Source organism: Eutrema salsugineum, unplaced genomic scaffold (genome assembly GCF_000478725.1).
Source record: "Eutrema salsugineum unplaced genomic scaffold, Eutsalg1_0 scaffold_11, whole genome shotgun sequence".
Classification (NCBI taxonomy): Eukaryota; Viridiplantae; Streptophyta; class Magnoliopsida; order Brassicales; family Brassicaceae; genus Eutrema; species Eutrema salsugineum.
This window is the reverse complement of record NW_006256901.1, coordinates 10,364,906-10,380,192: the sequence shown is the minus strand read 5'-3', so window position 1 is coordinate 10,380,192 and position 15,287 is coordinate 10,364,906. Positions and strand designations below refer to the sequence as shown.

The 15,287-nt window shown below is 43.9% G+C and overlaps 1 non-coding gene across 1 annotated transcript; it reads left to right on the top strand.

The window, feature by feature from the left end:
- The first annotated feature begins 4,284 nt into the window (after positions 1 to 4,284).
- LOC112089981 lies at positions 4,285 to 4,391 on the top strand. Its single transcript, XR_002901341.1, has one exon. It is a non-coding gene; the product is annotated as a small nucleolar RNA R71 (small nucleolar RNA).
- Positions 4,392 to 15,287: the final 10,896 nt, after the last annotated feature.

Sequence of the window (15,287 nt, the reverse complement as noted above, 5' to 3'; positions counted from 1 at the left end):
AAGAAACTCTTGTGTAACACCATCATGAGCCACATCTCTCATCTCAAAGAATCCACCAAAGCCCATGTTGCTGAAAATGAGCTGAACTTCTTCAAGAATTCCCATCTTCATCAGCAACTCCATATCAGGGAACTTGGTTTGCAGCACTTTTACACCCCTGAACATAGCAAAGTAGTCATCAAAGGTTGGTTCACTGTCCTCAGAACTTGTCTTTGCATTCTTAACCCGCTTCAATGCTGTTTCAGGGTCACTCTCTGTTCCTTCTTCATCCTCAGCCACAGCCACCTCTTTTCCTGCCCTGTGAACGACCTCAAGCAATGCCAACTCGTTACCAGAAGTTTTTTAAGTGGAGGCCTTTGTTTTCTTTGGCGCAGCAACCTTCTTTGTTTTCTTTTCAGCTGGATCCTTTGGCTTTCTCTGCCTTTTCTGTTTCTTGAAAACTTTGTGCCCAAAAGGCAGAATCTTATCCTCTGAAGCTCCAGCTTTCTCTTTTCTGGCTTTGTCCACGGCTGCTTGTCTTTTTGTTCCTGCCATCCTGCATTTTCTCAAACCATTGTAAGCACCAAAGCAAGAGAACAACAAAAGTTTTTCAAAAATTCACCAAGTTCATGAGCAGCACCAATCGATTTCTCTTTAAAAGAAGGTATTTCAAGCTGATTAAAAACTCATTAAACTCAAAGCAATGGCAAGAAGCAATGCACACAAAGAGTTCAGCTTGAAACACAATTTCTAAAAAAAAAATCGATTCACATGATGATTTTCAAGAAAATTTCTCAAAAATTCCAAGAACAGGTCATTCTCAAGCAAGATTCATGAAATCCCTATCCATTCTACTTGCACAATACTCACAAAATGATTCCAAGGTATCAAGAAGCCCATTAAAATCGATTCCATTTGTTTTTCTCTGTTCATGAACAGTACTCTAAAGCATGGAAAAGGTGAGTTTTAACAGATTAAATACCTTGGAACCTTCAAGTTTCGAGTGTAAAACGGATGTGCAACAAGAAACTAGACAGGATTACGAGTTCAATGCAGTTGGAATCACTCAATTTGATGCAGCAACGAGAGAGATATGAAGGTTTAAAGCTTAAGAATGGAGAGAAAGGGAGCAAACTCTCGATGAAGAAGAAGGAGAGGTGGGGAACAGCTGGCTTGGCGCGTCTGTTGACCGGTCAACGTCCGTACGGTCAACTGGAATTCAAATTTTTTTGATCGCGCCTCTTTGACCGTGTCACGTGCCCGTGTCTACAACTCGAGAATGCTTCCTCTTTGCCACGGTCTTGGTTTGGCCGTGTCTTCAGACCGTGGCAAACCCCGAACTACGTCTCTTTTCCTTTCTCTTGCCACGGTCTGGTTGTTTCCCCGTGGCAAACTCCTCGTGGCCGTGCTCATTCCTCGGTCAAACCCTCCAAATCTTTGCCACGGTCAAACCTTTGGCCCGTGTCTTGTAGACCGTGGCAAACACCGAACGACGGCCATCTTGTCTCTCCTTGCCACGGTCTTGGTTTCTCACCGTGGCAATCTCCTCGTGTCAAAGACCGATCGCTGCACATTTCATTTTCATTTTGCCACGGCCTTAGCTTCTTCCCGTGGCATTGTCCTCGTGTCAAACCCCGAGCATTGGACATACCATCATCATGTTGCCACGGCCTGGTTTTGAACTCGTGTCTTGTAGACCGTGTCATCCCACAAACATTGGCCGCTTCACCTTTGCTTTGCCACGGCCAGGTCTTTATCCCATGGCAACCTCTAGTGTCAAACCCCGAGCCTTGTCCATTCTTCTTGTTCTTTTGCCACGGCCAGGCCTTGAGACGTGATTGTCTCCCCGTGGCAACACAAAGAGGCTTGCCACGCCTTGTTCTTGACCGTGGCCAGTGCCCATGTCAAAGGCAGAGCACAAGCTTGTCTCCATTCCTTCATCTCTTTTCATTTTGCATTCACTTTCCAAGGGTTCAGACTCACACCTAACACCTGTAGACACTAAACAAACCCATCAAAACATCCTAAAACATAAAAAGAAAGAAATCAAAAGATCAAAACCATATTTACAAAGGATAAGTTTGGGGTGTCTCCCAAGAGTACTTTGTTTAAAGTCTCTAAGTTTGACTTTGGAAAACCTGTTTTTAGCTGGGGTGAGGTTGAGCACTAATGCTCTTCAGCACTTCAATGGTCCTGAGCAAGGAAGCTGAGTTGGTTTGCTGCCTTTGGGAACCATTAGACCCTTGTCCTTGAGATCCCACCTTGAGACCTCTGTCCACCAGCTCTTGAATACCATCTGAGTCTTTATCAAAGATGGCCCTTGTGAGACATGCCCTCACTTCAGCAAACAGACCTGGCTTCCCATTGCAATCCAGCTTATACTTCAGAGAACCATCATCATCAACCCAAGGAGTGAGATCAAAGTCCTGAGAAGAAAGATCAGGTTTAATACTCTTGTCTTCTGATGCTGAGCCATCACTTTTGGTGTTAATCATCCTTAGATCACTAAGTGTAGGAGACCATGAGAGCAAGATGTCTTCTTCTCTGATCAATGGCTGTTCAGTCCCATCCTTGTAAACAGAGTTGGTGTGAGGTTCTTTTTCCATTTCCACAGCTGAGAGAGATTGGGATCCACCTAAAATTCCAGCACTTCCTACATACTTCATCTCAAGTACCTTAGGGGGTTCTATCTCTTGAACAACTGATCCACAAAATTCAGCTAAAGGTGGTTGAACAGGATAAAAGGCATCCTTATCCACCTTTGTAAGCACCACTCTTTGAGTATCAAAGTCAATCATTGCACCAGTGGTGTTGAGAAATGCAGTTCCAAGCAATAGGGGGAGCTCTTTGGTCTTCTTCATCTTCATGATCACAAAATCAGTGGGAATTATGCATTCACCAACTTGAAGTGGATAGTCTTCTAAAAATCCATATGGTTTCTTGGAGTAGGAATCACCAAAGGTGATAGAAGAGGGGTAGGACGTTATAGACTTGACCTTTAGCTTCTCCATCATATCTTTAGACATTATACTCACACTGGAGCCTGAATCACACAAAGCATTCTCAACTCTAAAGTTTCCAAGAGTGCAAGAGATGGTGAACTTCCCTGGGTTGCCTAGCTTTGGGAGGGAGGTGGGCCTCATCTGAGTTGATTCAGAGGTGGAGGCACAATCTGTTAGCTTTGCTTGACCAGTTGGCAGCTCCTTTGTTTCAATAGACACGGAATCATTCCCTTGCTGAACAGAAAGAACTGAACCGGCTGCCCCCACACTTTTATTCTCAATGTCCTCATTGAGTTCATGTATGAAGCCCATGAAATCCTCTATAATGGCATTCTCATCCACATGGGTTTGTGCAGGTTCACTAGAGACTTGACCATAGAGAAGGTCTTCTATTTCTTGCACAACAGCTGAGTGGTCATCATTGGAGTAGATGGCATTGCAATAATCCTTTGGGTTTTGAAGAGCTTTACCAGGAAGAGAGACTTGTGGTTCAGAAGTGCAGATGCCCTTGTTCTTTTTAATAGACTTTAGTTCTGCGCCCAGTGTCTCCATGTCAGATACCATCTTTTGTTGTCCTAGTAACAGCTGTTGGAGAAGAACATTGAAAACAGGACTTTGTTGAACAGTTGGTGGCTGAAACTGATGTTGAACCGGTGCTTGCTGTTGGAACTGTGGAGGACCAAACCCAGGTGGTGCCTTTTGCTGCTGTGTATTGAAACTAGGACCCTGAAATGGTTGCTGTTGCTGACCAAAACCTTGATTCTTACCAAACTGATTCTTTGGTTGAAAAGATCCTTGAAAGTTGTTCTGGGGAACAAAGTTCTGTGGAGCTTGAGGATTGGGATACACCTGGTCTTGTGGGTTAGCTACATTGGTGTTCCTGTAAGAGAGGTTTGGATTGGCATTACCATACTGATACCTCTGGAACCTCTGATTTCCAATGTAGTTTAGGTCCTCTTGGGTTAGACCTTCTTCACTGATGTTCTCAAAGATTTGAGATGGTTCCTCATACTCTCCAACAAAATGCATTGGCTTGTGAGTTACCAACTTCAACTTGTCTAATTCACTTCTCAACTCCTTAACTTCCCTAGTGAGCCTCTGTTCTGAGCTTGAACCTTCAGTCCTATTTGATCTGTCATAGTCTTCACCATAAGTATCATTGCTCAATGCTAAGTTCTCCACTAGCTCTAAAGCAGCATGTATCTCTTTACCCAGAAAGTTCCCATTGGAAGCAGTATCCAGCTGGTTTCTAATCTTGGGAAGAGCTCCTCTATAAAGTGTGCTGAGAAGAGAATCCTCACTAAACCCATGGTGTGGGCATTGGTTTGTGTAGCTCCTGAATCTCTCATATGCTTCACCAAAACTCTCATTGCTGTGCTGAGTGAAGCTAGAGATTTGGTTCCTCAGTTTTGCAGTTCTTGAGGTGGAGAAGAACTTAGATAAGAATGCTTGCTTGCATTGCTCCCAGGTTTGAATGGAGCCTCTTGGAAGATTCTTCTCCCATTGATGAGCTTTGTCACCAAGACTGAATGGGAATAGTCTTAGCTTGAAGCTGTCTTCTGAAACTCCATTAATCTTGGTCAGATCACACACCTTATCAAACTGGTCCAAGTGTTCCAAGGGATCTTCCATTGCTAACCCATGGAACTTTGAGTTCTGGACCATATTCAGCAATGATGCTTTCACTTCAAAGTTGTTGTTTTGCACAGGTGGTGCCTGAATACCAGCTCCATACTGATGAGCATTGGCCCTGTCATTTTCTCCAACATAGACTTGGGGTTGCTCATATCTTCTTTGTTGTGGTTGGAAAGGGTGGGGTTGGTGGTGCACTTGTTGTCTTTGTTGAACATTGGCCTGATGCCTCTGTTGATGAGCTTGAGCTTGTCCTTGGTGGACATAAGCTTGTTGATGGTGCACCTGTTCCTGATGAACATTACCCTGATGAAACCCTTGACCAACTCCATTACCAGCTCCATTTCCTTGAGTCTGTTGCTCATGAACTGGTTGTTCTATATCTACCACGTGATCTCTTTGTTCTTCCATGTCAGCCTGATCAATCTGCCTACCACGTCTGTCCCTTCTCCTCCTTGGTACCAAAAGGTTGATGTTGTCGTTGAGAGGGAAAGGAGGACCACAGCTTCTTGATCTAGACCTGGTGTTCATACACCTGAAATCATAAACAGAACTTGAAAGGAATCAGTAAAAACAAGAAAGTAAGCACTTGATCTCAAGAACAGATCAGAGCTTAATGCTAAACAACCCACAATTTGGCAACGGCGCCAATTGATAGACAAGACTTTTTAGGGTCTCAGGGCTATCAATCCCCTTGTCAATGTAGCACAAAGAGGTTTATCAATCCAGATGTGGTGTTAGACACTAAACTATGTGACCAAGTTCTTAATTCAAGCAAACAAGAGTGATTTTTGTTAACTAATGACAACTAACAAACTTTAACAGGTTTAAAGACAAATGACAATGACAAATGATGTGAATATGATATGATGGAGGCATGAGATTCTAGACATGATAGTTGGTTAGGGTGCTTTGGTGCTAAACTAGAAATGCTAATGACAATGATGAGACATGATTCAAATGATTAAAAACTCTAATCTAGGTTAATCCTCTCATGAAGGTATTAACCCCTATACTAATCCATTTTCAAACCAAATTCCCATTTGTGAAATATGAATCAATCTGCATTAATAAACAGTTCTCAATGATCATTCAAGCAAATAACAATACATCATCATGCAGAAAAATGCTTAAACCTCTAATACAACTCTTTCAGGAATTTCATCAAACACTTTTGGTGCATGAAATTCCCAGAATCTAGATCTCAAGTGATTATCAAGGATCTAGCATAGAGAACAGTTGTTTAGAGAAATGAATCAATGAATCTAGCCTTAAGCACTCCTAATCTAACACTTTAGCACCATAACCTACACATCTAGAACCTCATTAAGGTGACTACTCACTAATCATAATCAACACACTAGATCCTTTGCAAGATGTGTTGTTAATCATGATTAGAAGTTTGATTTGATGATAAGAAATGATGAACAAGATGGAAAGAAACTTCAAAATCGATCTTAAGCTCTCTAAAACAAAGTGTATTCAGTAGGTTTTCACCAAAGGGGAAAGAAGACTAAAAGTAGATTCCCCCTTCTCTACAAATTAGGTCTAAAAACCTTATAAAGGAGCCTTGGGCGAACCGGGTCAACCCAGAACAAACCGGGTACTGACCCGGCCTTGGTGGGCAAAGATGGGTTTGCCACGGTCTGGTGTGTTCTTGGTGTGACCGTGGCAATCCTGACCGTGTCAAAGTCTTCACTTGTGTTCTTGGTTCCTTTTGATGCCACGGTCTGATCAAGCTTCGTCTGGAACCCATGGCAAGTCACCATGTCAAACGCTGAAGATGTGTAAATGTTGCCACGGTCAAGCTCCTAAACCGTGGCATTCAGATCGTGTCAAAACCCGCATGTATGTGAAATCTTTCCCAGCCAAGTATTTGTTTGCCACGGTCAAGTCTCAGACCGTGGCATTGAAACCGTGCCAAAACCCGAAGCCGTGTAAAAGTTGTCTCCAGCCAATTGTTCATTTTCCACAGTCAAGTCCCAGACCGTGGCATTCAGCTCGTGCCAATCGCCGAAGCTTTGCAGGAGTTGCCACGGTCAAGCCTCAGACCGTGGCATTTAGGCCGTGTCAATCGCCGAATGGTTGCAAAGTTCTTCTCAGCCAAGTGTATGTTTGCCAGGGTCAAGTGTAGACCGTGGCATGAAGATCGTGTCATTTGCCGAGGGTGCACAAAAGTTGCCACGGACAAGTGTGGACCGTGGCATTCCATCGCGGCATGTTTAACTTAGTCATTCTGGGCTGTCTGGACCATCTCCCATTCCGGAGAGTGTAACTTCCTGGAGACTTGTCCGAATTGAATTATTTCGGTTGCAGAAGATAGAGGACTCATTTATCTCCAACTTTGGTGAAGGCAGCTTCGGTGCTTGGGAAGTGTAAGGCTTCCTGGAGGGCACATCTTTGCAGTGCATGTACACGACCAGAGAGAGGCGTCTAGACATGTGTCCATTCCGGAGACCGTATCTTCCTGCTCATAGATCCGAATTGAATGATCTTGGACGTTCTGGAAAGACGACTCAAATGTCTCTGATTCTCATGAAGGACCCGGAAACTGAATCGGCCTGGAAGTGCACCGTCCTTCGCATCCTTCCGAACTGATCTGGTCGGTCCGGAATACCTGCGAGATAGTGGTTCCTTCCGACGAGCTTAACTCTCTGCTCACGCGTCCGAATTACACGATTCTACTTGCTATGAGACCGTGATCTAATGCTCTCCAACTTCTATGAAGCACCCGCCATCTGAATCGGACCGGAAGGTTCCCCGGACAGGTGATTTCTGAGACATGTTTGCACCCGGAGATTTTGGCCGATACACTTCACTCGCGGTACATGAAAATGGCCGGTAAAGCTTCCCGCGGTACATGAAAATGGTCGGTAAAACCTTCCTGACCAGCGAGAATGGCCAATATCCTCCAAAGACCCAATTTTTTCACTTTTCAAGCTTTGCTCACCATTCCACCTCCTGGATTCATCTTTTCAGCTCCAAATTCACCTGATAATCACTCAAAACATGCAAAGACTCATTTGGACCTAATGCATCTCCTAAGTTCTAAAACAAACCCTAAGGACCTAAAATGCATGAAATAAAACATGATTTGGAATGATTTATGCAACCTAAATGATGCAAATTATGGACATATCAAGGTCTAAGGTTCCCGAGCAAGAAAAATACTAAGTCCACAACCGTGCGACTTGAGCATGCGAGTTGGCCAAGCTTGGAACTGAGCCGCATGAAGACTCGCAATTTACACCGACTTGAGCATGCGACTTGAGAGTGATGGAGACCATTCCGCACACATCTCTGAAGGCCCCTGCTACATGGTCGTGCGAGGTAAGGAGCAAAGAGAACTAAACCGCATGAAGGTTTGCAAATCACACCGAGAGAGTAGTGCGGCTGAGCTTACATGGGTTCTATCTCGTTCAAGCTTATTTCTTTGGCTGTGTGAGTTAGGCATGCGACTTGGGACTAAAGGAGGACCAAGTCGCACACATATTCTCCCCAGATTTCGTCTTGGTCATGCGAGTTGAAGAGCAAGAAGACTGAACCGCATGAAGACTCGCAAAACACACCTAGATGGGCATGCGGCTGAAACTAAGGGACTTAAGGCTCACAAGACTGCTTTTTTGGCTGTGTGACTTGGGCATGCGACTTGGGAGGCTCCTGACCACCTCGCACACTCGTCATTTTATCCATCAAAGCCGGGTCAGGACACGGTTTGTTCCGGGCTGACCCGGTCCGTTTTAAAGACCTATATATAGTTTTTAGGGTTTTATCCCAAGGACCTAAGCTTTATTCCATAATCTCTTTGCCTCTTTTGTGTAAGAAAACTCCTTTTGAAGAGAAATATCTGATTTTGGGCGTTTTAATCAAGAGAGTTTGAGAGATCTTGTGTTTAAAAGCTGTCTTCTTCTTAATCTATCATCTCCATCTTCATTTACACACTTCTAATCATGATTAACAACACATCTTGCAAAGGATCTAGTGTGTTGATCATGATTAGTGAGTAATCCCCATATTAAGGTCTTTGATATGTAGATTAGGGTGCTTAGGTGGTAGATTAGTGAGCTTATGAGTTAGATCATTCATATTCCATTCTCTACAACCTGTTCTTAATGCTAGATCCATACACATCATATGTGGTCTAGATTCTGGGCATTTCATGCACCAAAAGTGTTTGATGAAATGCCTGAACCAAGGTTGTTAGAGGTTTAAGTGTTATTCATCATGGGAATGATTGTCTATATGCTTAAATGACATATTAAACTGGTTCTAAATGCTTGTTGATTCATATTTCACTAATGATGATTAGGTTAGAAACTGTTTTAGCATAGAAGTTGATACCTTCATGAGAGGATTAACTTAATTAATGATGTTTAAGTTGAATGGTTTGCTTGATCACATGATTCATTAGCTCACTAGTTTAACACTAAAGGCACCCCACTATCATTTCTAAGACCTTTCTCATCATCATACATACATTCTCATCTCATTTAGCTCATTTACTTGCTTGTTTAAGTTTATCATTAGCTTTAATCCTTGTTTTTCCATTCTTAGATGTCATTAATCATCAAAACTTCACTCATTTGCCTTGAATTAAGAACTGATACTGCATCTTAGTGTCTACACATGATGGATTGATACCCTTTGTACTGCAAAGTGACAAAAGGGATTGATAACCCCTCATTTAGAGCCTTGAAAACTCTAAGTTATCAATTGGCGCCGTTGCCAAAGTGTGATAGCATTAAGATTGTGTCATTTCTTGAGATCAAGCATTTTATTTAGTGTTTTCTAATTTCTTTCAAGTTCTGTTTGTGAGTTTCAGGTGCATGAACACCAGGTCTAATGATGCCAAAGATGGGTAAGTTTTTGAAAGATGTCATTCTGAACAAGACTAAAGAGCTTCAAGGTATGGTGGTACTGAGTCATGAATGCAGTGCCATCATTCAAAGAAAGTCCATTCCAAGAAAGCTGACTGATCTAGGGAGTTTCACACTCCCTTGTGCCATTGGGCCTCTACTATTCTCTGGATGCCTCTGTGATCTGGGAGCATCTGTCAGCTTGATGCCATTCTCCATAGCAAAGAAGCTTGGCTTTAGAGTGTTCAAACCTGCAAGGATCTCTCTTGTCCTTGCAGACAGATCAGTTAGGTTACCTGTTGGGATGTTGGAAGATCTGCCTGTCAAGATAGGTGGTTTTGAGGTTCCAACTAATTTTGTTGTGCTAGAGATGGATGAGGAACCAGTAGATCCTCTTATCTTGGGCAGGCCATTCTTGGCCACAGCAGGAGCTATTATTGATGTGAGAGGTGGCATCATAGAGCTTCAACTTGGGTCTGAGAAGCTCAAGTTTGATGTGAATGAGATGATGAAGAAGCCCACCATAGAAGGTCAATGCTTGTATGTGGAGACAATGGATCAGTTGGCTGATGAGTTGCTTGAGGAACTGAACACTGATGACCCTCTTCAAGCTGCTTTAACCCAAGAACAAGGACACCATGGGCTCTTAGCAGAAGAAAGTGAAGGGTACAAGCTATATTTGGACAATGCTAGAGAACTTGGTCCTGAGACAAGGTTTTTGGATTTGTAATAAAGTGGTCCTGAGGTCTTTGATAACAGAGGATCAGGCACAAGCCAAGGAGCAGTCCAAGCAGTCATTGCCGTGGGTTCCAAGGTGAAGGAGCATGCTAGGCTGTTTGAGCAAGACAGCTTCAGTGCTGATTGGGATGAGTCTAAGGCACCTCAGCTGGAACTCAAACCTCTTCCCAAGGGGCTCAGGTATGCTTTCTTAGGTCTCAATGAGTCTTATCCTGTCATTACCAATGATATGCTGTTAGAGGACCAAGAGCATAGGTTGTTAGGAGAGTTGAGGAAACATAGGGGAGCCATTGGCTACTCTCTGGATGACATTAAGGGTATCTCAGCCTCCCTATGCACTCATAGGATTCACTTAGAAGAAGATTCAATGTCATCCATAGAGCACCAAAGGCGCCTTAATCCCAACTTAAAAGAGGTAGTGAAGAAAGAGATTCTCAAACTCCTAGAGGCTGGGATAATTTACCCAATCTCAGACTCTAGATGGGTTTCACCAGTCCATGTGGTGCCCAAATAGGGGGGAATGACAGTAATAAGAAATGAGAAGGATAAGCTAATTGCTACTAGGACTATAACTGGACATAGAATGTGTATAGACTATAGAAAGCTCAATGCAGCCTCTAGGAAGGATCATTTTCCTTTGCCTTTTATTGATCAGATGCTAGAGAGGCTTGCAAACCATCCCTTCTTTTTTTTTCTGGAAGGCTACTCTGGATTCTTTCAAATCCCCATAGATCCAAGAGACCAAGAGAAGACAACATTTACTTGCCCTTATGGCACATTTGCATACAGGCGCATGCCTTTTGGTCTTTGTAACGCCCCTGCCACATTCCAGCGTTGCATGATGCATATATTCTCTGACATCATTGAAGAGAATGAGGAGGTGTTCATGGACGATTTTTCTGTTTATGGCTCCTCCTTCTCCGATTGTCTCTCTAATTTGTCACAGGTCTTGGAGAGATGTGAGCAGCATAACCTGGTGTTGAATTGGGAGAAATACCACTTCATGGTGCAGGAAGGGATTGTACTTGGGAATAAGATCTCTGAGAAAGGCATAGAGGTTGACAGAGCAAAAGTGGAAGTGATGGTGAATCTGCAAGTTCCCACTTCAGTCAAAGGGATAAGGAGCTTCCTTGGGCATGCAGGGTTTTACAGAAGATTCATCAAAGATTTCTCAAGAATAGCCAGACCCTTGACAAGGCTGTTGTGTAAAGAGGTTGACTTTATCTTTGATGTTGAGTGTGAAGAAGCCTTCAAGATGATCAAGGAGGCATTAGTCAGTGCACCCATTGAGGCTCCAGACTGGTCCCTTCCTTTTGAGGTTATGACTGATGCATCAGATTATGCAGTTGGAGCTGTACTTGGCCAGAGGAAGGACAGGAAGCTTCATGTCATCTACTATGCCAGTAGAACCCTTGATTCTGCCCAAGAGAAGTATGCTACCACTGAGAAGGAAATGTTGGCAATAGTCTTTGCTTTTCATAAATTCAGAAGCTACCTGGTGGGATCAAAAGTCATTGTATATACTGATCATGCAGCCCTCAGGTACCTGATGACCAAGAAAGATTCCAAGCCTAGACTATTGAGATGGGTCCTCTTACTTCAGGAGTTTGATATGGAAGTACAAGACAAGAAGGGTATAAAAAATGGAGCTGCAGACCATCTCTCTAGGTTAAGAGTGGACTCTGAAGTCCCTCTTAATGACAGTCTTCCTGAGGAATCATTGATGGTGCTCAACTCTTATTTAGAGTTTGAGGAAGTGGATAGCATCCAAGAGAAGAGAATGCCCTGGTTTGCTGATATTGTGAACTTTCTTGCTTGTGGAGTGGAACCATCTGAACTGGATGCTTACCACAGAAAGAAGTTCTTCAGAGATGTCCAAAGATACCATTGGGATGAACCCTACCTGTATGTATTGAACAAAGATCAGCTGTATAGAAGGTGTCTTGCTGAAGAGGAGATGCAACCTGTGTTGCAAGAGTGCCATGGTTCAGCTTTTAGGGGTCACATGGGAGCATTCAAGACTGTGACCATGGTTCTTCAGAGTGGGTTTTGGTGGCCCACAATGTTCAAGGATGCTCAGATGGTTGTTTCAGCATGTGATGCCTGGCAGAGGCATGGGAACATTTCAAACAGGAGTGAGATGCCTCAAAATCCAATTCTAGAGGTTGAAATCTTTGATTGTTGGGGAGTGGAATTTATGGGGCCTTTCATCTCATCTTATGGGAATCAGTACATACTTGTGGCTGTGGACTATGTGTCCAAGTGGGTTGAGGCCATTGCTTCCCCTACCAATGATTCCAAGGTAGTAGTGAGGTTGTTCCAGAACATTATCTTCCCAAGATTTAGAGTACCCAGGGTTGTTATTTCTTATGGAGGATCTCACTTTGTGAACAAAACTTTGGAAGGTTTGCTGAAGAAGCATGGAGTGAAACACAAGGTAGCTACTCCTTATCATCCTCAAACTAGTGGCCAGGTTGAAGTATCAAATAGACAGATTAAAGCCATTCTTGAGAGGACTGTTAGCTCAAGCAGAAAAGATTGGAGCAAAAGACTGGATGATGCATTGTGGGCTTATAAAACAGCCTTTAAGACTCCAATTGGGACATCTCCTTTCAATCTGCTATATGGGAAGAGCTGCCAACTTCCTGTTGAGCTGGAGTACAAGGCTTTATGGGCTGTGAAGTTGCTGAACTTTGATATCAAGACAGCTCAAGAGAAAAGGATCATCCAACTCCATGAACTTGAAGAGATCAGGCTGGGGGCTTTTGAGAGCTCCAAGATATATATAAAGAAAAGACCAAGGCTCTGCATGATCAAAAGATTCTGAAAAGGGAGTTCAAGGAAGGTGATTTGGTGTTGCTGTTCAACTATAGGTTTAAGTTTTTTTTCCTGGAAAACATAAGTCTAGATGGTCTGGTCCCTTTAAGATTCTTGAGGTCAGGCCATATGGAGCTGTTGTGTTACAGGGCAAGGATGGTCAAGAGTTTGTGGTCAATGGCCAAAGGATCAAGCACTACCTAGTTTCACAAAAGAAGGAGGAAGCTACATCAGTTCCCCTTCTTGATCCACCACCAGCCTGTTAAACAGGTTTCCAAAGTCAAACTTAGAGACTTTAAACAAAGTGCCCTTGGGAGACACCCCAAGCTTATCCTTGTACATAGTTCTTTTGATTTCTTTTTTTTCTTTCTTTTTATGTTTTAGAACTTTTTGATGGGTTTTGTGAGTTGATCTCAAGTTCTAGGTGAGTTTTGGAGGCTGTGGCTCAGGGATAAAGTGGAATGGAGCATGTGAGAAGGCTGAGAGAAGTGTTTCAGGGATGAAAACTTGATGGACGCCTGTGTGCTACTTGGGCGTGCGGCTCAGTCAGGCCATGGACCAACTCGCAATTCAGTCCTGCTTGGGTCTGCGGGTTATTCACTTGGCACCAAGAGATTTGAGCAAGAAAAGGCTAAGTGTAAAAACGTGCGGGTTGAGTCTTCTAGTTGGAAGCTCGTGAGACCAAGCCGCACTGGCATTCGCAATAGACACCGGCTTGGTGATGCGAGACAGTGCAAGGGCCGACCCAGGTCGCATCTGAAGAAAAGGACCCAAAAACACCAAAGTGTCAAAACCTGCGGGTTGGTCATGCGGCTTAGCACAAGAGGAGGCCAGACCGCAGCAGAACTCGCAATTAAGACCGCGTTGGGAGTGCGAGAAGGTCCGATAGCAGTCAGGCCGCACACCAGGAGGAAGAAGCTGCGGCGTCTAAGTGTCAGAACGTGATGCTTAGGCGTGCGGGTTAGGCGCAAGAAGAACCAAGCCGCACACACACTCGCAAATCACACTGAGACAGGCCTGCGAGTTGCTACGAATGATGCCAGGCCGCACAACAAAGAAGAAGGACAAAAACGCCTAAGTGTTGGAGCTGCGAGATGGTCCTGCGGCTCGGAAGCAAAGAGACTAGGCCGCAGCAACACTCGCGTTTTATACCGACATGGTCATGCGGAACAGTCCGAGCAAAGCCCAGGCCGCACACCAAGAGGAGAAACCTTTGGCGTCTAAGTGTACAAAGGTGCGAGATGGTCATGCGGGATGAGAGAATGAGATCCCTGGTCGCACGAACGTTCGCAAATTGCACCGACCTGGGAATGCGGCTTAAACAACTAGGAGGAACCAGGCCGCACATTGAGAAGGAACGAGCATATTGTCTAAGTGTGAGAACGTGCGACCTGGTCATGCGAGGTGGACACGAAGGATCCCAGGCCGCACGTTAACTCGCAATTCACACCGGCTTAGACATGCGGGTCATCAGGAAGTAACACCGGGTCGCAGCATGAGATGAGAGACAAGACCATGCAGAAGAATATGTGTGCGACTTGGTCATACGGGACGGTCTGAGGATTTCCCAAGTCGCACACAAGTTTGCGTTTTACACCAAATTGGTCGTGCGGCTCGGTCACGGGAGTCCCAGCCCGCACAAGGAGAGAAAGGAGTCTGGTCAACGAGAAAAGGACAGGTCAAAGCCTTGACTGGTCAAAGTGGATCTATTGACCACCAGTCCAAAGGCTGTGCCAAGTCCAACACTCTCTCTTCCTCACCAAAACCACGAGTTTGCTCTCTTACCTCATTTCTCTCCATTGTTTTCATCATAACTCTCTCATTTCTCCACCAAATTCGTTGTTTCAAAGTGCTCTGAGCTCGTTTTTGAGTTGTTAACATCATCCTGATAGCATTTCGAACTCGTTTTCATCATAATCCCAAGGTATTCACTCTGTTAAAATTCATCTTTTTCCATGTTCTTAAATGGTGATTTTTGAACTTCAAAGTGTGGAATCCATTTTGATAGGTTGTTTTAGACCTTGGGATTATTTTTATAAATGCTAGGGTGCTAGATAGTCATGGAAAACAGAGCACTTTCTTGGTGATTCATTGTTCCTGAGTTTTGAAAATTGTTGCAAGTTAATACATGAAAAATTGATTTTTCTTGGAAAAGAAATGAACTTGTTTCCTGCTGAGTCCTTGCTTTGCACTCTTGTTTTTGCATTGCTATGAACTCATTGGACTGATGCTTGGCTTGAGAAACTTGTTCATGTGCTTTGGA